Source organism: Capra hircus, chromosome 28 (genome assembly GCF_001704415.2).
Source record: "Capra hircus breed San Clemente chromosome 28, ASM170441v1, whole genome shotgun sequence".
Taxonomy (NCBI): Eukaryota; Metazoa; Chordata; class Mammalia; order Artiodactyla; family Bovidae; genus Capra; species Capra hircus.
The window spans coordinates 6406092-6431054 of record NC_030835.1 but is presented as its reverse complement, the minus strand read 5'-3'; the positions used below and the strand labels follow the sequence as shown (position 1 = coordinate 6431054).

The window sequence follows — 24963 nt, the reverse complement described above, 5'->3', positions numbered from 1 at the left end:
TCTTTTGTCTGAAGCATGCTTGTCCTCTTTGAGGAGTTGTAAGTAGATCCTTTTTTAATTTTTTGAAGTGTGGTGAGGGACAGGGATGCCTGGTGTGCCGCAGTTCATGGGGTCGCAGAGACTCAGACACGACCTAGCGACTGAACAGCCACCACAAGTAGCTCGTTGGAGGCATTGGGGGAAATGACACGAAGGTGGAAGGTGAGGTCAGGGAGGTGGGAGAGGGGCTGAAGGGATGGCAGTGGGTGTGTGAAACAGATCATATATGACGTTGTAGGCCAACAGAACGTTTCAGTTTTTACCCTGGAAGTGGGAAGCTTCTCTTCAACTGCTGTGTAGAGAATGTCAAAGGTGAGGCATAATCAGATAATTCAGCAGGCTCCTGCAGTAACCCCGGATGGGAGATGATGGTGATTTTAGGCAGGGTTGGGAGCAGTGCGCATGTTCTGTATACAGTACATTTTGAAGGTAGAGCCAGCAGGATTTGGTGGTGTTTTGGATGTGGGTTGTAGGTTTTGACCTGAAAACCTGAAAGAATGGCATTGCCGTTTACTGGCATGGGGAAAACCTCAGGAGAAGCAGGTTGTAGGGGTAAGTAATAATGAGTTAAGTTTTGGATTTGTTAGCAGTCCAAGTGGAGATACTGTCTAGACAGCTAGGTATACATGAGTCTGCATTTCAGGTCAGAGAAGTAGCTGGGGATATAAGTTTCCTGTCATTGGCATAGAGGTAATATTTAATACTATTAAAACTGATTGAGATAATCTAGGGAGTGAGAGACTTCTCCACGGGAGAATTCAAGAGACTTTGCCTTGGGATCCTGTAATGCTGTTAGAGAGAGAGGGACCTGGAGAGCGAGAGTTAGTGCTAGAGTTAAAAAAGGAGAGTGGATCACAGAGTCAGACACGACTGAAGACTGAGGAGGCGCGTGCGCACACATGCGCACACGCACATACACACACACACACACACATCGATTTTATCCTAATCTGTGACCCGAAGGTCTGTCATTATCATATATGTGTCTTAATGTATTGACCTGTTTTTTCCCAAATGAACACAGTGGCTCCTGGAGAGAGAGATAAAAGAGCATCTCTTCCCTCCAGTTTGGTGAGTTTTCTTCAGTTTGAAACTGTAATTTTTATATGTGGGTTAGCAAAATTTTTAATGAGTTATTAGGAATCTGTTAAGTTTTTTTTTTTGGTTGTTGTTATTTTGACCAGTTTTTCTTTGGTAATTTTTACTAATTATCATTCTCAGTAGTTTGGCACAGTGCTAGCCATGTGGTTTGTGTGTTAGTCGCTCAGTCATGTCTGACTCTTTGCAACTCCATGGACTGTAACTCAGCAGGCTTCTCTGTGTGTGGAATTTTCCAGGCAAGAATACTGGAGTGGGTTGCCATTCCCTTCTCTAGGGGGATCTTCCCAATCCAGGAATCGAACCAAAGTCTCCTGCATTGCAGGTAGATTCTTTATCATCTGAGCCACCAAGGAAGCCCTTAGCCGTGTGGTAGGTTCTGAATTTTGATTTGGTTTTCTCTGTCTGCTCTGGTAGTTTTATTATGAAGTACCTTAAATTTTTTTTAAGTGATAAAAACCTTTTAAAGTATAAGCAAAATACTTTTAAGGGAAAAACTCAGCGGCCACTCTTTCTCCTTTTTTTCTAACGTCTCTGGTTGCACTTATACTGTAATTGTTTCTGATTATTGAGTTATCTGAGATGAGCTCTGAAACTCCTGTTGAAAGCCCGTATTACAGTTACAGCACTCTGTGTGCCTCTTTCTGTGGTTCACTTATGGTTGCGTAAGTAGTTGTCAATATTTAGTGCTGGAGCATTATTGCAGCCGTTTCTTCGACTTCTTTAGTTTTCTTCTAGCTTTTCTTTCCTTAGCCACTGATCCATGCTGCTGCCTTGGATTTCTGAAACAAGCTTTGTAATCGCTTAAAAACCTCTGTGTCCCCACCCTGAGTTTTTCTTCTTTCCTTCCTCCTACCTGCACTTGCGCTCTGCTTTAGGGATGTAGAGTGCTCCTTAGGGAATTCTAGGGCACATTTGAGGTTTCTTAGCACTGGACGACAGGGGAAGGGTCAAATTCCTTATCAGCGTTCAGAAAGTCCTTCATGAGCTGTGGCCCTCACCTCTGTCATGGTTCCATGAAGATGAGAAACTCTTTTGATATCTCCATGCTATTGCACATACTATTTCTTATTTTTCCAGAATACTATTCAACTTCTTAGCTCTATCTTGTTAAGTGACTTCATCTTTTGGAAAGCTCAGCATAGACATCTCCTTTTCCAGGATGGCTTCTAGGTCTGTTTTATCATGTCTCCTCTCCCCGTCGTCCGTTATCTTCTCCATTCTGTTACCCATGTTCCTTTACATTTTGCAATTATTTTGTTGTAGTATTTGCTGTATGTTACTTTGTTTGGTTTTTGTCTGGTCTCCTTTGTTCCATTGTAAACTGATAGTCCCTCAATAAATTTTTGTTGAATGAATGATTGAATAAAGCAAGTAATTATTCAGTATTGACTCAGTTTAGATTGACCTATTTGGTTGGGCTTTTCAGTTCAGTTCAGTCGCTCAGTCGTGTCTGACTGCTTGTGACCCCATGAACCGCAGCACGCCACCAGGCCTGCCTGTCCATCACCAACTCCCGGAGTTCACCCAGACTCATGTCCATTGAGTCGGTGATGCCATCCAACCATCTTATCCTCTGTCATCCCCTTCTCCTCCCACCTTCAATCTTTCCCAGCATCAGGGTCTTTTCAAATGAGTCAGCTCTTCACATCAGGTGGCCAAAGTATTGGAGTTTCAGCTTCAACATCAGTCCTTCCGATGAACACCCAGGACTGATCTCCTTTAGGATGGACTTGTTGGATCTCCTTGCAGTCCAAGGGACTCTCAAAAGTCCTCTCCAACACCACAGTTCAAAAACATCAATTCCTCGGTGCTCAGCTTTCTTTATACTCCAACTCTCATATCCATACATGACTGCTTGAAAAACCATAGCCTTGACTAGACAGACCTTTGTTGACAAAGTAATGTCTCTGCTTTTTAATATGCCATCTAGGTTGATCATAACTTTCCTTCCAAGGAGTAAGCGTCTTTTAATTTCATGGCTGCAGTCACCATATCTGCAGTGACTTTGGCGCCCTAAAAAATAAAGTCAGCCACTGTTTCCACTGTTTCCCCATCTATTTCCCATGAAGTGATGGGACTGGATGCCATGATCTTAGTTTTCTGAATGTTGAGCTTTAAGCCAGCTTTTTCACTCTCCTCTTTCACTTTCATCAAGAGGCTCTTTAGTTCTTTTTCACTTTCTGCCATAAGGGTGGTATCATCTGTATATCTGAGGTTATTGATATTTCTCCCGGCAGTCTTGATTCCAGCTTGTGCTTCTTCCAGCCCAGCGTTTCTCATGATGTACCCTGCATATAAGTTAATATATAAATATACAGTCTTGATGTACTCCTTTTCCTATTTGGAACCAGTCTGTTGTTCCATGTCCAGTTCTAACTTGCTTTCTGACCTGCATACAGGTTTCTCAAGAGGCAGGTCAGGTGGTCTGGTATTCCCATGTCTTGAAGAATTTTTCACAGTTTATTGTGATCCACACAGTCAAAGGCTTTGGCATAGTCAATAAAGCAGAAGCGGATACTTTTCTGGAACTCTCTTCCTTTTTCGATGATCCAGCGGATGTTGGCAATTTGATCTCTGGTTCCTCTGCCTTTTCTAAAACCAGCTTGAACAACTGGAAGTTCATGGTTCACATATTGCTGAAGCCTGGCTTGGAGAATTTTGAGCATTACTTTATTAGCATGTGAGGTGAGTGCAGTTGTGCGGTGGTTTGAGCATTCTTTGGCATTACCTTTCTTTGGGATTGGACATCAGTTTCATTTTTACAGGCTATGCAAATAAACAATTCAGACAGCATCCTTAAAGCCAAAGACTCACCCTCATAGTGTCTTAGGAAATTGACATCTTGTTAAATATTTGTTCCTATGAGCAAATAATAATATTTGTTGATTCCATTATGTAGCTCAAATTTCTCTTTTTGTCTGAATATGTGAATGTAGCTGACTTGAACGATACAGATTTGAACTGCATATCCACTTATGTGTGGGATATTTTCAAAAGTAGATTCTGTAGTACTGTACCATCTTTGTTGGTGACATCTGCAGATACAGAGGGACCAACTCTAGGGAAGGCTGACTGTAAGTTGTAATGATTTTCAGCTGCATGGGGGGCTGGCATGCTTAGCTCCTGTGGTTTCATTTTTTTCTCCTTGATGTTTCTGTTCGGGTATTGTCCTTAGACATCTCTCATCCTAACCGTATCTTAAACTCATTCCCTAAACTTTATCTTGACTTCTTCATTAATGTTCTCTATATTACCATCTTGCAGTCACTCGGGTTTCCCTGTGGTAGCTTTGAGTCTTCCTTCTATATCTTGTCATTACTGAGTTCTTTTGTAATTCAACAGAAGGTTTTTGGCCACTTCCTGTGTTCCTGTTTTGTTCTAGTTGTGAGAGGCCTAATAAGAGAGGGTTCCAGTCCACAAATGATGATGATGCAATGCAATGGGTATGATAATTTAGTAATAGTGGAATATCTAGGGCACCCTGGGATTAGAGAATATCTCTCTTTTGTGTATCTCTTTAATTCTTATTTTGTCTACTGCCAGCATCTTTCAGGCCCTTATTATTAACGTTTAGATAATTTTAAGACTGCTTAATAGCTTGTAACTCTCTTGTCATTTCAGTTCATCATGAAATTTGTCACCAGGCTAGTTGTTTCAAAAAGGAAAAAAGAAAGCTACATGTCTTTCTTTTTTCTCACAGAATAAAATCTAAAATAGAATGAAATCTGGAATGCAAAGTCTTTGGCCCAGACTTCCTTTCTTGTCTTCTGCTACATGAACCTTTCATTCCAGCAAACTCTCCCACATTCTGTTCCAAATACACTTTGCACTCTTCCTTTTTTGTTTCCTCCTCCCAACAATGTGTGTGTGTTTTTTTTTTCTCTCTTGCTCCTACTTATTGAGATTATATCAATCCTTGGACATAATTACTAATTGTTAAATCCTGTGTGAACTGTTCAGATGATCATGCCCATATTCTTGACACCTTTTTCTTGGCTTCCGTGATATCACTCTCTCCTGTTTCTCTTTCTTACCTCTTTTTTCTCAGCTGTCATTACTAACTGTTGTCCCTTAATATTAATATTTTCTAAGGTTTCAGCCTGACCTCTTTTTTCTTCATTGCTATGCTTTCTTGAACACACATTATTTTTTGTTATCTCATGTGTTCATTTATTCACCCTAGTTTCTCTCTTGAGCACACCAGTCCTTAAATTTGCTGTTTAGAATGTCCACCTGATTGTTTAACAGAAAATCTGAAACTTAAAACATCAAAAATTTGTACGTGGTCTTCTCCGGACTTACGTATTTACTTCATTTCCTGACTTGGCTAGTGATGTTGCCAGTCACTCAGTTACCCCAGTTATAAACCTGAAAATCATCTTGACTTCTGTTCCTTTTCCTTTGGCTGTCAAGTTCTGCTGATGGAGCTTTTCCTTCTCCATTCTCCTTACTGTTTCCTTGGGCCAGGCTCTAATATTCTGAGTAGACCATTGTAAAAAGCCCTTTTGTAAGTGATTTTTCTCCCTGTGTCCTGGATATTCTACAGGAAATGCATGTTGGTTGTATCCAGCAGGAATGTCAAAAGGCAAAATAATTTTGAATCTGCCATCCTAGAATAACACTTGAACCAAGGACTAAACATTGTGTATCCATTAAAGGTCTATTTACTAAATGTCTCTGTTAGGTTGTTATATACATTGTTATATGCTTTTTACAAGAAATTTGCTTAAGGGTTAATAATGTAATCTGTAAGGATTAATGGGAAGAAGCAAGAAAAGATACATGGATAAGTGCCAGATATAACCTTACAGGACATTTTCTTAATGAGGTAGGAAAAGAGATTAAAAGTTTGAAAGTAATACTTGCTGCTCTATGTCCAAATGCCAGTTAAAGAACAACTGAGTTTAGGAAGATCTTGAGGCTGTGAATAAATGAAAATAGGAGCTTTAGTGTGTAGAATTGTAAGCTAATATATTTGAGTAGTACTTTGAAGAGATGCTGTTTAACTGTCAGATAATACCCAGAAGAGACTCCTGATATCATTGTTGCAAGTTCCTGGAAGATGCTGGCCTAATATGCTGATGCTGCAGATAGGATAACATCATCACTATACCTCTACATCCTTTAATATGATTCACCAGCACAAGTTGGTTAGTATTGAATCATCATTTTCTGAACCCAGATATAGCCATAGACGAGCTCTTTAGTTTCCTGAACTTTTTCTTGATTTGCTAACAGATTTTGTAAAATTTTGTGGAATTTGTCTTGCTTGTAACATTTAAAGAATCCTGCATTTGTGGAAGAAAGTATTTTAAAATTTGAATCCTTTATATTCTGGATGCTTTAGCACATATTTCAAAATAATTGAATTTTACATGTTGGTGAATATTTTGCAGAAATATTAAGTGTATTTTTATTAGCCTTTGCTGTTGCTACATTGTTGATCTTTATTTACGTTTTGGATAAATTTAGGGTTTGTGAGGCTGGCAGTAGATTCTCACTTGGAGATTATGTTGGAAAATCTTCGAGCATCTGTAATGTAGCATTTTGACGTTTTGAGTGGGGTGTGTGTATCATTTTCGCTTATATTTTTCTGCCTAGGGAGCACCCTTGAGGAGGTAAGAAAGGAAGGTAAACAGTCTTCAGAGGGAGTCCCTAAGGTGGACCAAGGTGAGTGAGTGAGCATTTTGAGCCAAGGTGGGTAGTACGGCTCCAAGACTGATAAGAAGTCCTGAAAGATCATGGTATGGTCACAGATCCTTGGGTGGTTTGGTGTAAGTGGAAGACAGGGTTTATTGTGCAGTGATGAGAGAGACCTGGTGCAAGGGAATGAAAGCCAGATTTTTGAAGGTTTTTTTGTCTTAACTGCATTTTCTTTTAATTTTTATTTTTAGTTGGAGGATAATTGCTCTACAATGTTGTGTTGGATTCTGCTGTATAAGAGCGTGAATCAGCCAGAGATATCCACGTATCCCCTTCCTTCCTGAGCCTCCCTCCCAGCCCCTCCTTCCACCTCACCCCCTAGGTCGTCTCAGGGCACCAAGCTGAGCTCCCTGTGTTATGTTTAGTTGCATTTTCTTAGTGTCTGTGTGTCTATGGATAGGTCGTGTGATTTCTCCAGTTTCATTTTGTTTAATTTACAAAATGAGAATAATGGCAATATTCTACATTGTAGGATAGTTGTGAGGTTTAAATGAGGTGTTGTAGGTACTTGGGATTCAAGTCCTCAGTAGATGTCACCTGCTGTTGTTAGTACTGTTTTAAAGCATTTGTTCTTTGGAGGGCCACTGAAAGAGTTTGAGTTGAAGAGGGAAATGATCAAATTTGTGATTTTAAATGTCAACTCTGGGAAAGCTATAGGGATGAAATGAAGGGGAAGAAACTGAAGGTAGGGAATTAAGAAAAATTATGCTAGAATACTAGCTAGAGATGGTAAGATTCTAGATTAGGAAAGGAGGTAGTGTTGGAGAAGACGGGGTGGAGTTGAGAATTATTACAAATTGACATGCACATTGTATTCCATGAGTTGGAGAGATCTAAAGGAAACTAGGTGAACAGACAGCCATCATAGAGTACCCAGCTAGGTAGGAAGCATTGTATTCTCCTACTCATAAGAGTGCAGAGAGGGTGGTTAGAAGCCAGTACTTGTCATTGCCAAGGAGCTAATGACTGAGCTGGGTTGCCTACTTTCCTCAGTGGGGCAGAAGCATTTGGGCAAGTCTGGATGAGTCCAGAGCAGTGACTCTGGGCAGCTTACTGGGATAATGTGCCTACTGTCAGGAAACTCCCAGGAGTGGAGAAGAAGAATGACATAGACCACAAGTAGACCTAAGTGTAGTGGGGTTTCCCAGGTGGCACTAGTGGTAAAGAACCTGCCTGCCAGTGCAGGGGACATAAGAGACATGAGTTTGATTCCTGGGTCAGGAAGATCCCTTGGAGGCAGAAATGACAACCCACTCCAGTAGTCTTGCCTGGAGAAACCCGTGGACAGAGAAGCCTGGCAGGCTACAGTCCATAGGATCGGAGAATCAGACACAACTGAAGCAACTTAGTGTACATAGACCTAAGCATTGCTGCTGCTGCTGCTGAGTCGCTTCAGTCGTGTCCGACTCTGTGCGACCCCAGAGACGGCAGCCCACCAGGCTCCCCCGTCTCTGGGATTCTCCAGGCAAGAACACTGGAGTGGGTTGCCATTTCCTTCTCCAATGCATGAAAGTCAAAAGTGAAAGTGAAGTCACTCAGTCGTGTCCGACTCTTAGCGACCCCATGGACTGCAGCCTACCAGGCTCCTCCGTCCATGGGATTTTCCAGGCAAGAGTACTGGAGTGGGGTGCCATTGCCTTCTCCAACCTAAGCAGTACCAGGTATGAAATAGAAAAAGAGCTAATCCCTGAGGAGTTGGAAGGACTGACTGACAGTGTTGTGTTGTGTTGCTATTTGGATTTTCTAAGTACTAAATGAGGATCAAGCCCTACTAGAGACTCACCTGAGGGGGTTTTGTTAATTTTACAAGCCCTTCAGATATTTGCTGAAATGTATCCTTCAGACATTTGCTATTTTAACATTTGATAGTGAGACCTTTTGAGGTATTACTTTACAGTCATTTTGGGTAAAGATGTATTTCTATTTTTTAGTTGTGTTTTTTTTTGAAATACTTTATATTCTTTATGTTTGTGTATTTTCATTTAATTGTGTTGTGTCTGGCAAGTTTAATTGTAGCATTTGAAAAACTACCTTTCACAGTAAAATGGTTAGTTTTTAATTTGTTTGCTAAGTTGACTATTCTTACCTGACATAATTTTACTTAAACATTCTTTCATAACAGAGAACAAAGTTCTATCTAGAATCGTATGACATGTATTTTCTTGTTACTGAAGTGTTCTATGCGTTGTATTGACCAGTTGCCAGTATAGGTTAAATATAAATGTACTTTGATTTTAAGGTGTGGTTTTAAGACTTCAGACTTCTGTGGTTTTAATACTCAGACTTCAGCCTTTAACTTTTTTCAGTCATAGTTTATGAAATTATCTATTGTTTGTGTCTTTAAGGTAAACATGATTTTGGGATTGTTCATAGTGATATTAGTATTTTCATTTCTTTATCAGCAACCCCTCGTTGTTATGTTTCTTTTGCTATGGAATTAGAATAAGACTCTTTCCTACATATTGCTATGTCCAAGGTAAAACAAACCCAAAACACCCTTTTACTAGAATTGTATTCATAACATTTATTTTCTTCAGTAACTTTCATTTCTTCACTTAGTAACTTTAACTGTTTTTTCTACATCTTTAAGAATGAAAATTATTCAAATATGTTGTGGTCCTTGTTTTCAAGGAGCTTGCAGTCTAGTAGAGAAAGTAGAGCACATGTAGACATGATTCTAAAGGTAAAATAGTGTGATGCTTGCTGTACTTAGAGAGGTGTAGGAGTGTTCAGGAGGAACACTTAATCTGGGTAGAGGTCACATGAACATGCTAATTCTACAGTGAGGTTTATTGTTTATGTTACATGAAAAGAGAAAATACAGAAGCACAGAGCTGTCATCTAGTAGCCTGATATACATCAGAACATAAGGCAGAGAACGTTCCCGAGAGCAGAAGTATAGACATTGTACTTCCTGCGAGGTTGCAAATTGCAAAAAACCTGTTCCAGTCCTTCACCTCTTCTCATGCCATCTCTCTGTAGCGCTGTTGGGTATACTTGTCTCCCTGGTGGGGACACTGCTCTGGGTTGTAGAAGAGACAGGTTGGCTTGTTGAGGGAATATATATATATGAGATGGGTTGATTATTTAGCATGAGTAAGAGAAATTTAGGACTAACTGCTTAAAACATTTTTTTTCTTTTAAATTTGGAAATTATTTCATACTCAGGAAAGTTACAAGAATGAGAGTACTACAGAGACTGAGCAGTGTTTATCCAGGCTCACCTTTTGTTACTATTTGATGCCGTTTGCTTATCATTTGCTCTCTCACGTATGTACATAAATACATATATGTATACATACGTCTGTCTGTGTGTATGTGCTCTTGGTCGTGCCCACATGTGCCAAGCATTTGGGAGTAAGTTGCATATGTCATGATGTGTACGTGCTAAGTTGCTTCACTCGTGTCAGACTCTGTGCGACACCATGGACTGTAACCCAGCAGGTCCTCTGTCCATGGGCTTCTCCAGGCAATAATACTGGAGTGGGCAAGAATAGTGAATACAAACTACTTCACTAAATTTTACATTGATACAATAATTTAATCTACCGTTTGTATCCCAATTTTAAAAAAATTGCCTGAGTCTCTTTTATAACTTTAACCCCTTTCCACAGACTGCCTTTTAAAGAGCAGAGAATGAATCTTGAGAGATTTTTGGTGGCAGTTTTCTATTAAAAGTCTAAAGGAAATCATGGAGACTCAAGTTGGATTCCCCTTTTATTCTGCATCTTGTCTGTCCCACAGTCTTTCCATCTCAGAAAACGGCAGCACCGTTAGAACAACCATAAGTTGTTCCATTTAATCTATCACCAAATGCTATGGCTCCTATCTCCCCAGTCACCGTGAACTCTTTTCTGTCCATCTGCTTCACCCTGCCTCTCCATATTTCTCATCTGACTCCTTCCTGCCTAGCTTCTAAACTGATTTCCCTGCTTCCATCTTTTCTCTTTTACAATTCATTCTCCACATAACAGCCGGAATAATCTTTTAGAAATGAAAATTGGATCGTGTCACTCTCTTGCTTATAACCTTGATTGGCTTTTCATTGCATCAGACTCCTAGCTCCTTTTAGGTAACAACTTAAATATCATCCCTCTAAGATGCTTTCCTTGATGTTCAGGATGCTCTTTTCTCCTAGCATTTCACTGTTTTCCTGCATAGGATTTGTGATTCATAATTGTTTACTTGTTTTTTTTTTTTTCCTTTTTTTCTGTTTCCTACACCAGACTAATTGCAAAAACCGTAACAGTCATGTCTGTTCTGTCAGCTTTTGTATACCTGGCACTTAGTATATTGCTAGGCTCTTAGCAAGTCATTAATAACTATTTGAATACTTCAGTACAGGGAGACCTGGGGGGCTTTCTAGTTCTTCTGCCACTCAGGGTAAGAGTCTGCACTTTTTCTGGCAAGTGATTATCTGTCTTGTTTCTGAATCCATTAACTTGTTGAGTAAATTCTGACAGTTTGAAAAATTTTCATTATTTTGGACTGAAAACTACCTTTCCATTATTTCCATCCACTGTTCCTAGTTCTGCCTCTTTTGGGCTTAAACTACTTGACAACAGTAATAATACATTCTCCTGGTTTTGCTAGGCTAGAACATTTGTAAATGCTTTGGTTTTCGTCTTGACATGATTCTTCACCCTTACACCAGGGTAGCTCTAAATAAAAGTGGTTTATTGAAAGATAAATATACTCATAATTGGTACAGTACTTTGTGGTAAAATAATTTATAGTATATAAATTCAGTATAGTACATTGTAGCCACTAAAATAATAACTATAACTGTATAGATAATGGGGAATATTTATAAAAAATGATATTTAAAGAGTAGAAAGTTAAATTGTTTCTAGATATTTATCATAGCTGACTTTGGCATATAGATGCAATTGAAAAGGGAAATAAAGTAACGAGAAAAGTTTGGATAGGGTAGTAGAATTACAGAAAGACATTTTTAAGAAAGAGTTAATAGTTTAATAAAAAAGGGTAGAATGTACTGCTCATAATGTCATTCCAACAAGGGTTAATGCAATTCAGTTGTGTCAACTCTTTGCAGCCCCAGTGACTACAGCACGCCAGGCTTCCCTGTCACCAGCTCCTGGAGTTTACTCAAACTCATGTCCATCGAGTCGGTGATGCCATGCAACCGCCTCATCCTCTGTCATCCCGTTCTCCTCCTGCCTTCAATCTTTCCCAGCATCAGGGTCTTTTCTAGTGAGTCAGTTCTTTGCATCAGGTGGCCAAAGTATTGAATGAGTTTCAGCTTCAGCATCAGTCTTTCCAGTGAATATTCAGGACTGATTTTTTTTAGGATTGACTGGTTGAATCTCCTTGCAGTCCAAGGGACTCTCAACAGTCTTCCCTAACACCACAGTTCAAAAGCATCAATTCTTACCCGGCGCTCAGCTTTCTTTATATCCATACATGACAACTGGAAAAACCATAGCTTTGACTAGACTGGCCTTTGTCGACAAAGTACTGTATCTGCTTTTTATTATGCTGTCTAGGTTGGTCATAGCTTTTCTTCCAAGGAGTAAGTGTCTTTTAATTTCATGACTGCGGTCACCATCTGCAGTGATTTTTGGAGCCCCCCCAAAATATAGTCTCTCACCATTTCCATTGTTTCCCCATCTATTTGCCATGAAGTAATGGGATCGGATGCCATGATCTTAGTTTTCTGATGTTGAGTTTTAAGCCAGCTTTTTCACTCTCCTCTTTAAGAGGCTTTTTAGTTCTTTGCTTTCTGCCATAAGGGTGGTGTCATCTGCGTATCTGAGGTTATTGATATGTTTCCCGGCGATCTTGATTCCAGCTTGTGCTTCATCCAGCCTGGCATTTTGCATGATGTATTCTGCATATAAGTTAAATAAGCAGGGTGATAGTATGCAGCCTTGACATAGTCCTTTCCCAATGTGGAACCAGTCTGTTGTTCCATGTCCAGTTCTAACTGTTGCTTCTTGACCAGCATACAGATTTCTCAGGAGGCAGGTCAGATGGTCTGATATTTCCATCTCTTGAAGAATTTTCAATAGTTTGTTATGATTTGCACAGTCAAAGGCTTTGGCGTAGTCAATAAAGCAGAAGTAGGTGTTTTTCTTGCTTTTTCCATGATCTAGCAGATGTTGGCAATTTGATCTCTGGTTTCTCTGCCTGTTCTAAATCCAGCTTGAACATCTGGAAGTTCATGGTTCACGTACTGTTGAAGCCTGGCTTGGACAATTTTGAGCATTACTTTACTAGCGTGTGAGATGAGTGCAATCATGTGGTAGTTTGAGCATTCTTTGGCATTGCCTTTCTTTGGGATTGGAATGAAAACTCACCTTTTCCAGTCCTGTGGCCACTGTTGAGTTTTCCAACTTTGCTGGCGTATTGAGTGCATTTTTACAGCATCATCTTTTAGGATTTGAAATAGTTCAACTGGCATTCCATCACCTCCACTAGCTTTGTTCATAGTGGTGCTTCCTAAAGCCCACTTGACTTCACATTCCAGGATGTCTGGCTCTAGGTGAGTGATCACACCATCATGGTTATCTGGGTCCTGAAGATCTTTTTTGCATAGTTCTTCTGTCTGTTCTTGCCACCTCTTCTTAATATCTTCTGCTTCTGTTAGGTCCATACCATTTCTATCCTTTATTGTGCCCATCTTTGCATGAAATGTTCCCTTGGTATGTCTGATTTTCTTGAAGAGATCTCTAGTCTTTCCCATTCTATTGTTTTCCTCTAGTTCTTTGCAGTGATCATTGAGGAAGCGTTTCTTATCTTTCTGTGCTATTCTTTGGAACTCTGCATTCAAATGGATAGATTTAATCTTTACTTTTCTCCTTTTTCTTTAGCTTCTCTTCTTTTCTCAGCTATTTGTAAGACCTCCTCAGACAACCATTCTGCCGTTTTGTGTTTCTTTTTCTTGGGGATCATCTTGATCCCTGCCTCCTCTACAATGGCATGAACCTCCGTCCATAGTTCTTCATGCACTCCATCAAATCTATTCCCTTGAATCTATTTCTCACTTCCACTGTATAATTGTAAGGGATTTTGTTTAGGTCAAACCTGAATGGTCTAGTGGTTTTCCCTACTTTCTTCAATTTAAATCTGAATTTGTGAGGAGTTCATGGTCTGAGCCGCAGTCAGTTCCTGGGCTTGTATTTGCTGACTATATAGAGCTTCTCCATCTTTGGCTGCAAGGAATATACCAGTCTGATTTTGGTACTAACCGTTTGTGTTGTCCATGTGTAGAGTCTTCTTTTGTGTTGTTGGAAGAGGGTGTTTGCTATGACCAGTGCATTCTCTTGGCAAAACTCTGTTAGCCTTTGCCGTGCTTCATTTTGTACTCCAAGGCCAAATGTGCCTGTTATTCCAGATGTTTCTTGACTACATACTTTTGCATTCCAGTCCCCTATCATGAAAAGGACATCTTTTTCAGGTGTTAATTCTAGAAGATCTTGTAGGTCTTCATAGAACTGTTCAACTTCAGCTTCTTCAGCATTATTGGTCAGGGCATAGACGTGGATTACCGTGATATTGAATGGTTTGCCTTGGGAATGAACAGAGATCATTCTGTGATTATTGAGATTGCATCCAAGTACTGCATTTAGGAGTCTTGTTGACTATGATGGCTCCTCCATTTCTTCTAAGGGATTCCTGCCCACAGTAGTAGATATAATGGTCATCTGAGTTAAATTCACCCATTCCAGTCCATTTGAGTTCACTGATTCCTAAAATGTTGATGTTCACTCTCACCATCTCCTGTTTGACCACTTCCAATTTGCTAAAGTTAAACTAAGGCCCAACATTTACTTCCTTGAGATTTAAACACGTTTTAATTTTTCTGCAGTAATGTATTAAATTGGTTAAGAGACCTGAGATAGTTTAAATGAGAGATTGGTGGGTATTCTTTCCTGTCTAAATTATTTCTTGAAGGTACCAAGGCAGACTGCTAGTACATTATTTGACTTTTTTCTATCAATACTGTGATCCCTACTTTCCTGAAATAGGATACTATTTTGATATTACTTTCAGTTAAAACTAATAATTAAATGGTAATTATAACTAAAGTTTAGAAAGGTTTTTTTCTGAGAAAAATCTTACTTATGTAACTAACATATTTAAAAGTAGACTTAAAAATGAATCCATACTTTGTTTTTACAGAGACATGTCTTTAGAATTATAGTAATGTCCAAACTTCAAGATGTTTATTTGAATACTTGGACAGCTGTTTTCTTATAAAACATTATTTTATGTTTGTACAATCCAAAATAATAGTAACACCATTGGATATTAGTAGTTAATTTAGAAAATAAAATTGATTAATATTATTCTTTTGAATTGATATGTGAAAAGAATCACGTTTTATTAGATGAGCATTAAGGACATTTAAAAAGAATGAGGGAACTGACAAAGGATTAATTTCCAGAATATACAAGAAGGTTATACAACTTAATACCAGAAAAACAAACAACTCAGTCAAAAAGTGGGCAAAAGACCTAAACAGACATTTCTCCAAAGAAGACATACAGATGGCTAATAAACACATGAAAAGATGCTCAACACTGCTCATTATTAGAGAAATGCAAATAAAAAACTACAATGAGATATCACCTCACACCAGTCAGAATGGCTATTATCAAAATATCCACAAACAACACATGCTGGAGAGGGTGTGGAGAAAAGGGAACCCTCTTGCACTGCTGGTAGGAATGTAAATTGATACAGCCACTGTGGAAGACAGTATGGAGATTCCTTAAGGAGCTAGGAATAAAACTACCATCTGACCCAGCAATACCACTTCTAGGCGTACACTTTGAGGAAACTCAAACTGAGAAAGACACATGTACCTCAGTGTTCATTGCAGCACTATTTACAATAGCTAGGACATGGAAGTAACCTAGATGTCCATCCACAGATGAATGGGTAAAGAACTTTTTGACCAACCCAGTATAGTTCTTTACACTGGCCATCATGTGACAGTGTCTACTCAGGTCTGGGGAAAGGGGAAGAATGAGGGGAGTAAGTCTCTGGATGACTGACAGCCAGTATGCAGAGTTTTATGTATATGCAAAAGTTTGTTGGTAGGGTCTTTACGTTTTAAAAGTTTCTAAGATGTTTCAATAGAATGTTTTATCCTTGTGTATTTGAACATATAATGTTCAGAACATTTTTCATGCTCCATACACACACAGACACGCATGACTACTTCCACCATGCATGATGCCTTCTGCTATCTTCTGTTCCCTCTTATTGTTGTATCTGTAGCAAGGGCATTGATTAAGTAGAAGAAGACTGCTTTAGGACTACAATAAATCTATAATTTCTAAAATTTAATACAAAGATGACTGAAATGTTGCAAAATTAATTTTAAATAATCCAACTGAGCTTATAAAAACTGCTGAAGCTGTAACTATCTTAGGTTCTACATTGATTTTCCTTATATGAGACACTTACAAAATAAAAATGTTTACATAAATAGTTGCATTTTACAGCACTATTCCAGGTGCTGAAAGCATTGCGGGCGTGTTTCTTGCTCTAAGACCACTGAATGTGGCATGCCTCATGCCTTTGACCTGACAAGTAAGACCGTTACTGCCCACTAATGGAGCACCCCATAGGGGGAGTCTGCCACCATTTTACAGTCTTCTTCTGCCTTAGTCTTTCATCGGCAGCTTGATTATAGAATTCAGATGCACCCTGTTGCGGTTGTCTGCAGCCTCCGGCTTCCTCTGCTGGCATTTTCACTCACCGTGGTCCATTCCTGGATTATTTTGCTGCTTGTTGTTCAGTCGCTAAGTTGTGTCAGACTCTTTGCGACCCCATGGATTTGTAATTCACCCTAAATAACAATTGTTTTTCACCTTCAGATGGTTTTGCTTTTTATTTCTCAATTGTATCAGTGTGAATTTCTACTTGCGGTTTTTCTCCTTTAATGATCATTGCCTACTTGTATTTGTATTCTCTTCCAGCATCTCGTTGCCTTTTAGTTATTCTATAATAAGTTCTGGCTTTCCCTGAAGTTCACCTGCTACTTCTTGACAGAAACATGTCTTCTTTCATCTGTCTTGTCTCACTTAAAATTTCCCAGTTGTCATTTTATAGCTTCGTTTTTCTTTATTTGTTCCTTAATTTCCTTTTAATGATGAAGCTGACTGGCTTCCAGTTCATTATCTCTCCTTTTACTTAAGATTTCTTCCCCAAACTGCTTTTAGAATTTCTCTCTGCATCATTTGAATCAGACAGTTCGACTTCAGTGCTCTTACGGCATGTTCCTGTGTAGAGAATTGGTTTTCATTTTCATCTCTTGATTTCTTAGCCACCTCTGATACCTTCAGGTGGCGAGAAGTATCTTCTTAGACTTAAGTACAAGTGTTGAGTTCAGCCTCTCAGTCATGTCCGACTCTTTGTGACCCCATGGACTGCAGCATGCCAGGCTTCCCTGTAATCATCAACTCCCAGAGCTTGCTAACTCATGTCTTTCGAGTCGGTAATGCCATCCAACCATCTCGTCCTATGTCGTTCCCTTCTCCTCCTGCCTTCAATCTTTGCCAGCATCAGGGTCTTTTCTAGTGAGTCAGTTCTTCGCCTCAGGTGGCCAAATTATTGGAGCTTCATCTTCAGTCCTTCCAGTGAATATTCAGGACTGATTTCTTTTAGGGTGGACTGGTTTGATCTCCTTGCAGTCCAAGGGACTCTCAAGAGTCTTCTCTAACGGCACAGTTCAAAAGCATCAATTCTTTGGTGCTCAGCTTTCTCTATAGTCCAGCTCTCACATCCATACATGACTGCTGGAAAAACCATAACTTTGGCTAGATGGACATTTGTCCAAAACTAGAGAAAACCAAAACTGTTACCTTTATATCCTCTCAAGTTATTGCCTTTTTCTTTTTAGTCTTTGAAAGAATGGGTCACATTTCCTGACTCCATTTCTTTTATCGTTTATTTACTCTTGAGATCTCTATAGTTAGTTTTCTGTGCCTCATCTTACCCCTGAAACTCCTCTGGCAGAGGTGACCAAATTTGCAAACTGCCAAGGGGTGATCATTCTTTTCAGTATTCAGTTTTTCTTTGCTTATCTGTGGGATTTGAGACTACTGCCTGTTACCCTTTTTCAAATTCTCTTCCAGTTCTTTTCTTTCCTTTGGATTATGCATTCTCAGCTGCCATTTTGTTGTTGTTGTTGTTTTCTTCTTCATTTCTTAAATGTTTGTGATACCCTGGATAGTGCCCTCAGTCTTTTTTCCCTTTTCTACATTTTCCCCAGGTGACCTCACCTGTTTCTGGTGGAACATTTGTCAGTTATCTCTCTAGTCACAAGTCCCAAATCATCATCTCTCATTCGGACCTTGCCCTTGCATTTCAGACTCCTTTCCATGGCTAGTAAACACCCCCACTAGCACCCTCTGTAGGTCCCTCAAGGTCAGCTTGGCATGCTAAGTTCATGGTCTGTTTCCTCATGTATAATATTTGCCTTCAGTTAAAGGTACCACCCTCTGTTCAGCCAGACAAACCCGGAATCCTGAATCCTTTCCTCTCTACATCTAATCAGTCAGTTATTCATCCATTTCCATCTCCTGTACCTAATCAGTCAGTCAGTTATTCATTAAGTATTGTGCTCTCGTTTTGTGTCTACAATTGTGATAAAGTTCTCAAAATTCAAGATTGCTAATATCCTTTTTATTTGTACCTTTCCCCCTAACCTTTTTGCTATAATCCTTGCCATCTTTCTCATGTTAACACCTCTTATTCTGTCTCCCTTCCTTTGATCCAAACTTCATACTGAAATCAGAGTCAGTTTTCAAAATTCAGATCAGATCATTGTTGTTTTCTGGCTTAAAACCCTTTGACTTCCTAACTGCCCATAGTAGAGTTCAAATTCTTAATATGGCATTTAAAGCTTTTCACAGACTGTATTTTCCCCATTCACCTTCTCTTTTTTCCTGTTGTGTCTTTGAACCCTGTTCACTACCCTTGTTTAGTAAGTTTCCTGAATGTGCCATGCTGGTTCTTCGCTTTTGTTTATGCTCTTAGGCTGTGTTGGTTCTCATATTAAGTGTCTTTATTATTACTTTCTATGTATCATTTGAGATTCAACTCAGGCATTGACTTAAGACACCATTTGTGAAAACCCCTTCTGCCAATTAAGTGCTTTTCTTTTTGTGCCCCCTGGGGTATGCTCTCCTGTAGCAATTATAGTACTTTGTTGCCTTTTTCTTGTCTGTATGTCTTTTCTCTGTATTGGAGTGTTTGCTGTATCTACAGCCTCTAGCACAGCCTGATTTGTGGTCAGTGTTTCAGTGAAAGTGAAGTTGCTCAGTTGTGTCCTACTGTTTGCAACCCCATGGACTATAGCCCACCAGGCTCCTCTGTCCATGGAATTTTCCAGGCAAGAATACTGGAGTGGTTTGCCACTGGGGATCTTCCCGACTCAGGGATTGAATGCGGGTCTCCTGCATTTCACGTGGGTCTCCTGCATTTCACGCGGGTCTCCTGCATTTCAGGCAGATGCTTTACCATCTGAGCCACTAGGGAAGTCTTTATAAAGGCTTTCAATACATGTTTGATGACTGAATTAATGTGTTCTAAGTTGTTGCCATGATGAAAACTTTCCTTCCTTTGCCAGAGCTTAAGCTCCCCCTGGCAGGCGTATATCTTAACCTATATGCCTTATCTTGTCTCATTGATGCTTAATAAAAATGTGTTGTAGTAATCTGAGGTGGAGGTATGCAGTGATATAAGTGAGGCTTCCTTGCAGAGGAAGAAGCTGAATTGTGTTAGTCCTAAGCACAATAAGATTGCTCTTATATTATGCAAATACTATACCTAACCTTAATCATTCTGATTTTTGCCAAATCAAGAAAATTGGGAGTGCCAATACCTCAGGAGATTGATTAAATGCTATTAACTAGCTTGAGGATTTTTACTTTTTGAAAATGTTACAGGAGTTCCCTGCTAGTCCAGTGGTCAGGACTCTGCAATTCCACGGCAGGGAATGTGGGCTCGATCCCTGGTTGGAGAACTAAGATCCAACAAGCTGTGTGGCCAAAGGAAAAAAAAAAGTTAAAATATGACTATCCTACTTCTATTAAAAGTTGTAGAGTAATTATCTCAAATACTTTGTAATTAAGTCACACACAGAGTCAGCATTTAAAGAGCACAATCAGACTAAGACTGATTGTGTCATCCCATTTCTTTTGTAATTTATTTTTTTTAAAGAGGTTTTAGGCCAAAAGTTTTAGGTTCCTTGGAAAAAAGCGAAGAGTTAGGTGTGCATGGGTATGGATTAGGAATGAGATTCCAAACTGGAATAAATTCTTAAAAAGAAAGCTATCAAGGAAGAGATTGGCTGCTTTACTGGGTTTAATAACAAAGTGTGGTTTGAGGAGGGGTGGAGCAAAAAGCTAGTGTCACGAATTTGGGTACCTGTTCTACCTAGGAAAGTAGGAGTTTATTAATAGAAGCTTATATTTGTGTCGCGTTGTGTTATGTTTTATACACATAGATGTTTATATTGTTGATTTGAGGTAAAACTAACATAGTTCTCAGAAAGTCACTGTTAAGGAATATGCTTTTCTTGCTTTCAACCTGCATTTATAAAATGCCACTTATGTGCCAGCCACTTAATTTCCTTACTAAGACCACAGTGAGGAAACAAATGAGTGAAAGGCATAGTTTGTATTCTCAAAGAACTTGGTCTTCAGTGAAAGGAACATAAACCTGGAGTGGTCTGAGGAATGCTTCTTGGCTTGTTGATAAGAAGTAGGAGTCCACCTTCATTTGGGTACCCTATGCAGTTATTGAGTTTTATCTGAACTGAATAGTAAAATTTGGAGAGAGAACTTTTGTGGTTTGGCCAAAGGAGCTTGCAGTTAGTTCTTTTTTACCTACTAGTATTCTCTTTGTTCCTTAAATTTGATTTTCAGGAAGTAATATACTTAGAATCTACTTTTAATAACATCATTTAATGTTTCTAAACCACAAATTCATTTTGAGACTTTGAATCCCAAGTTGCTTTGATCCCCATCTGCCTGAGAAAAAGTTGTAGCTTGAGGACAAAAAGTTCAGCTTGACTTAAAAAAACTGGAGTTTTGTGTTGAGCTTGGTGTGCACTCTTTAAAGCCATGAAGAAGCTGGAATGAAGTTGTATTGTTTTAAACTTTTATTTTTGAGGATGCCATTTTTGCTTATTTAATTGCTGTAATCAAGTCTTTGAATCAACTTGACATAGATGACAGCCAGAAAAAAACAAGGGAGAAGGGGATTTGGTTGAGTGACACAAGGTAAAAAAAAAAAAAATTCTTTTTAAAACTTAAGATGTAGTTATCTGAATGTGAAAGCAAGTTTCCAGAATTGACTGGTAGGGGCATGTAGTCATCAGCATTGTTGTTCAGTTAATTGCTCTTGGACTCTGGAATTAATTTATGCCTATGTAAAAGCCCTGAAATGCATTCGAATTCATACCTTCTAAAAAGCTACTGGAAAAACTAAAAAAAGAATTTGAGTAGGTGGTTCCTCTGATGATAGGGTAATGGATATGGAAGGAATTTGAAAAACTGAAAGCTCTTACTTGTTTCTCTGCAAAAACTTCTTTAATCATTACCTACATTCTTTGCAGTCTTCATGCTTCTCCTCTAACCTCCACTGTCCAGTTCCTTCGCTCTGTCCCAAGCTGTCAGTAAACTCAGAATATTCATGCCTTTGTCCGGAAGGCAGTCTGCATGGATCCTGAAGTCAAGTGGATGTGAACCTGGATTCTCTTCAGTAATTTCTGAACTTGTGACTTTGGATAAATGTTTTAGCTTTTCTGAATCTTGGTTTATCTGTTTAAAATAGGATGAACTCTACCACCTTATAATATTAGGGTGATCAAGCAGTTAACAGGGACAAAGTGATCAGGATGGTACCTGTCGTATAAGTGCTCAGTGATATTGGCTCCTGCTTTTCCTCTCCCATCCAGTTGTGGATTGGTTCCTTATGAAAGCAAAAAACTTTGTTTTACAGGTTTTTAAATAGGGAATTTATAAGTAGTTTTGGAAATTCTTTTAAATGTGAATTTGTTGTTCAGTTGCCCAGTTGTGTGACTGTTAGCGACACCGTGGACTACAACATGCCAGGCCTCTCTGTTTCTCACCATCTCCCAAAGTTTGTTCAAGTTCATGTCCGTTTCATTGGTGATGCCATCCAGCCATCTCATTCTCTTTCTGCCCTCAATCTTTCCCAGCATCAGGAAACTTTTCCATTGAGTTGGCTGTTTGCATCAGATGACCAAAATACTCCAGTTTCAACTTCAGCATCAGTGCTTCCAACGAGTATTCAGGGTTGATTTCTCTTAAGACTGACTAGTTTCATCTCCTTGCTGTCCAGGGGACTCTCAGGAGTCTTCTCCAGCACCACAGTTTGAAGGCATCAATTGTTTGGTGCTCTGCCTTCTTTACAGTCCAGTTCTCACAACCATATGTGACCACTGGGAAGACCATAGCCTTGACTGTACGGACATTTGTCAGCAGAGTAATGTTTCTGCTTTTCAACACACAGTTCAGGTTTGTCATAGCTTTCCTGCCAAGAAGCAAACCTCTCTGACTTCACGGCTGCAGTCACCATCCGCAGTGATTTTAGAGCCCAAGAAGAGTAAATCTGTTACTACTTCCACCTTTTCTCCCTCTGTTTGCCTTGAAGTAATGGGTTCAGCAATATGTGAACCGTGAACTTCCAGTTGTTCAAGCTGGTTTTAGAAAAGGCAGAGGAACCAGATCAAATTGCCAACATCTGCTGGATCATCGAAATAGCAAGAGAGTTCCAGGAAAACATCGATTTCTGCTTTATTGACAGTGCCAAACCCTTTAACTGTGTAGATCACAATAAACTGTGGAAAATTCTGAAAGAGATGGGAATACCAGACCACCTGACCTGCCTCTTGAGAAACCTGTATGCAGGTCAGGAAGCAACAGTTAGAACTGGACATGGAACAACAGACTGGTTCCAAATAGGAAAAAGAGTATGTCAGGGCTGTATATTGTCACCCTACTTATTTAACTTCTATGCAGAGTACATCATGAAAAACGCTGGGCTGGAAGAAGCACAAGATGGAATCAAGATTGCCAAGAGAAATATCAATAACCTCAGATATGCAATATACACCACCCTTATGGCAGAAAGTGAAGAGGAACTTAAAAAGCCTCTTGATGAAAGTGAAAGAGGAGAGTGAAAAAGTTGGCCTAAAGCTCAGCATTCAGAAAACGAAGATCATGGCATCTGGTCCCATCACTTCATGGGAAATAGATGGGGAAACAGTGGAAATAGTGTCAGACTTTATTTTGGGGGGCTCCAAAATCACTGCAGATGGTGACTGCAGCCATGAAATTAAAAGACGCTTACTCCTTGGAAGGAAAGTTATGACCAACCTAGATAGCATATTGAGAAGCAGAGACATTACTTTGCCAACAAAGGTCCGTGTAGTCAAGGCTATGGTTTTTCCAGTGGTCATGTATGGATATGAGAGTTGGACTGTGAAGAAAGCAGAGTGCTGAAGAATTGATGCTTTTGAACTGTGATGTTGGAGAAGACTCTTGAGAGTCCCTTGGACTGCAAGGAGATCCAACCAGTCCATTCTAAAGGAGATCAGTCCTGGGTGTTCATTGGAAGGACTGATGCTAAAGCTGAAACTCCAATACTTTGGCCACCTTATGTGAAGAGTTTTCTCATTGGAAAAGTCTCTGATGCTGGGAGGGATTGGGGATAGGAGGAGAAGGGGACGACAGAGGATGAGATGGCTGGATGGTATCACCGACTCGATGGACATGAGTTTGAATAAACTCCAGGAGTTGGTGATGGACAGGGAGGCCTGGCATGCTGCGATTCATGGGGTCGCAAAGAGTCAGACGCAATTGAACTGAACTGAATGGGTCCGGATGTCATGATCTTAGTTTTTTTAATGTTTGGTTTTAAGCTGGCTTTTTCACTCCCCTCCTTCATCCTCATTAAGAGACTCTTTAGTTCCTCTTTGCTTTCTGCCATTAGAGTGGTATCCATCCATGTATCTGAGGTTGTTGATATTTCTCCTGCTTATCTTTTTTTTTCTTTAATGCATTTTACTTTTCATTTATTTATTTTATAATTAAAGGATAATTGCTTGATAGAATTTTGCTGTTTTCTGCCAGATATCAACATGAATCCCACTTATCTTGAATCTAGCTTGTAACTCATCCAGCCCGGCATTTCTCATGATGTGCTCAACATATTGATTGAACAAACAGGGTGACAGCAGAGAGCCCTGTCGTAGTGCTGTCTCAGTCTTGAACCAGCCAGTTGTTCCATACAGGACTGTAACTGTTGCTTCTTGACCCACATACAGGTTTCTACCACACAGAATTACCATACTTTAAATGTACTGTACTTAAAAAAAGATTACTCTTATAGAAAGTAACTCAGAAAATCTCTGACATTTCTAAATCCTGTACCATTAATTATTCTTAGTTCAACATTAAAGCTCAAAGACAATTGTAAAGTATTTCAGAGAAGATTATATATATCATTAGATTGTGTAGTCAACGTGTGCTTTTTCAAATTGTTATGACTGCCTTGTTTAATTGCTTAATGGGGACTGCGTATCACAGCTCCTAAAATGAAGCCGACTAACAATGTCTGCTTCAAAGTTATAAACCAATATAGGAGAAAGTTTCATGAGTATTTGAAGACCAGAAGTTAGCTTATCAACAAGTGAAGTGATGGCATTCATAATGCAAGCAAATAAGGAAACTTTATAGCTGAGCTGTCAGATTAGCTTTGTCTCAAGAAAGCTCACAGTCCAAGATGATTGATATCACTTATGTTGCCATTATTTGTGCATTTAGAAATCAATAAATATTCTTGGTAGGAAATAGTACATTCAGGTTCTAATCCTTTTTTTTTTTCTCCCCCAAGTGGTAGCACCCTAAGCATTTTGTTAGTAACAGTGCTTTTCTTGTGGACTTGTGCCTCTCAGTTATTAATACTTAAGATGTTCTTGGGAGATAACATATATTACCCTATTTCGGACTGTCAAGTAGAAGTATAGAGAAGTGAAAGAATGTTCCGTTCCTTGTCTACTCGTGACTGGCAGGGGAATATTAAGGCCTTTCTGACTCACAGATGACTCAC

General features: G+C 39.4%; 1 protein-coding gene across 8 annotated transcripts in view; it reads left to right on the top strand.

Annotated features, from left to right (window-relative positions):
* CCSER2 (coiled-coil serine rich protein 2) overlaps nucleotides 1-24963 on the top strand; it is a 162523-nt gene that overhangs the window by 7659 nt on the left and 129901 nt on the right. For 4 of the 8 annotated variants that reach the window (XR_001917397.1, XM_018042347.1, XM_018042343.1 and 1 more), the window contains exon 2: nucleotides 6742-6810. The exons of 2 other annotated variants lie outside the window; for them this stretch is intronic. The gene's annotated coding sequence lies outside the window, so the exon portion shown is untranslated. Of the gene's footprint in view, nucleotides 1-6273; nucleotides 6291-6741; nucleotides 6811-24963 lie in introns of those variants that run through there. 2 more of the 8 variants (XM_018042345.1, XM_018042346.1) reach the window with 2 other exon arrangements.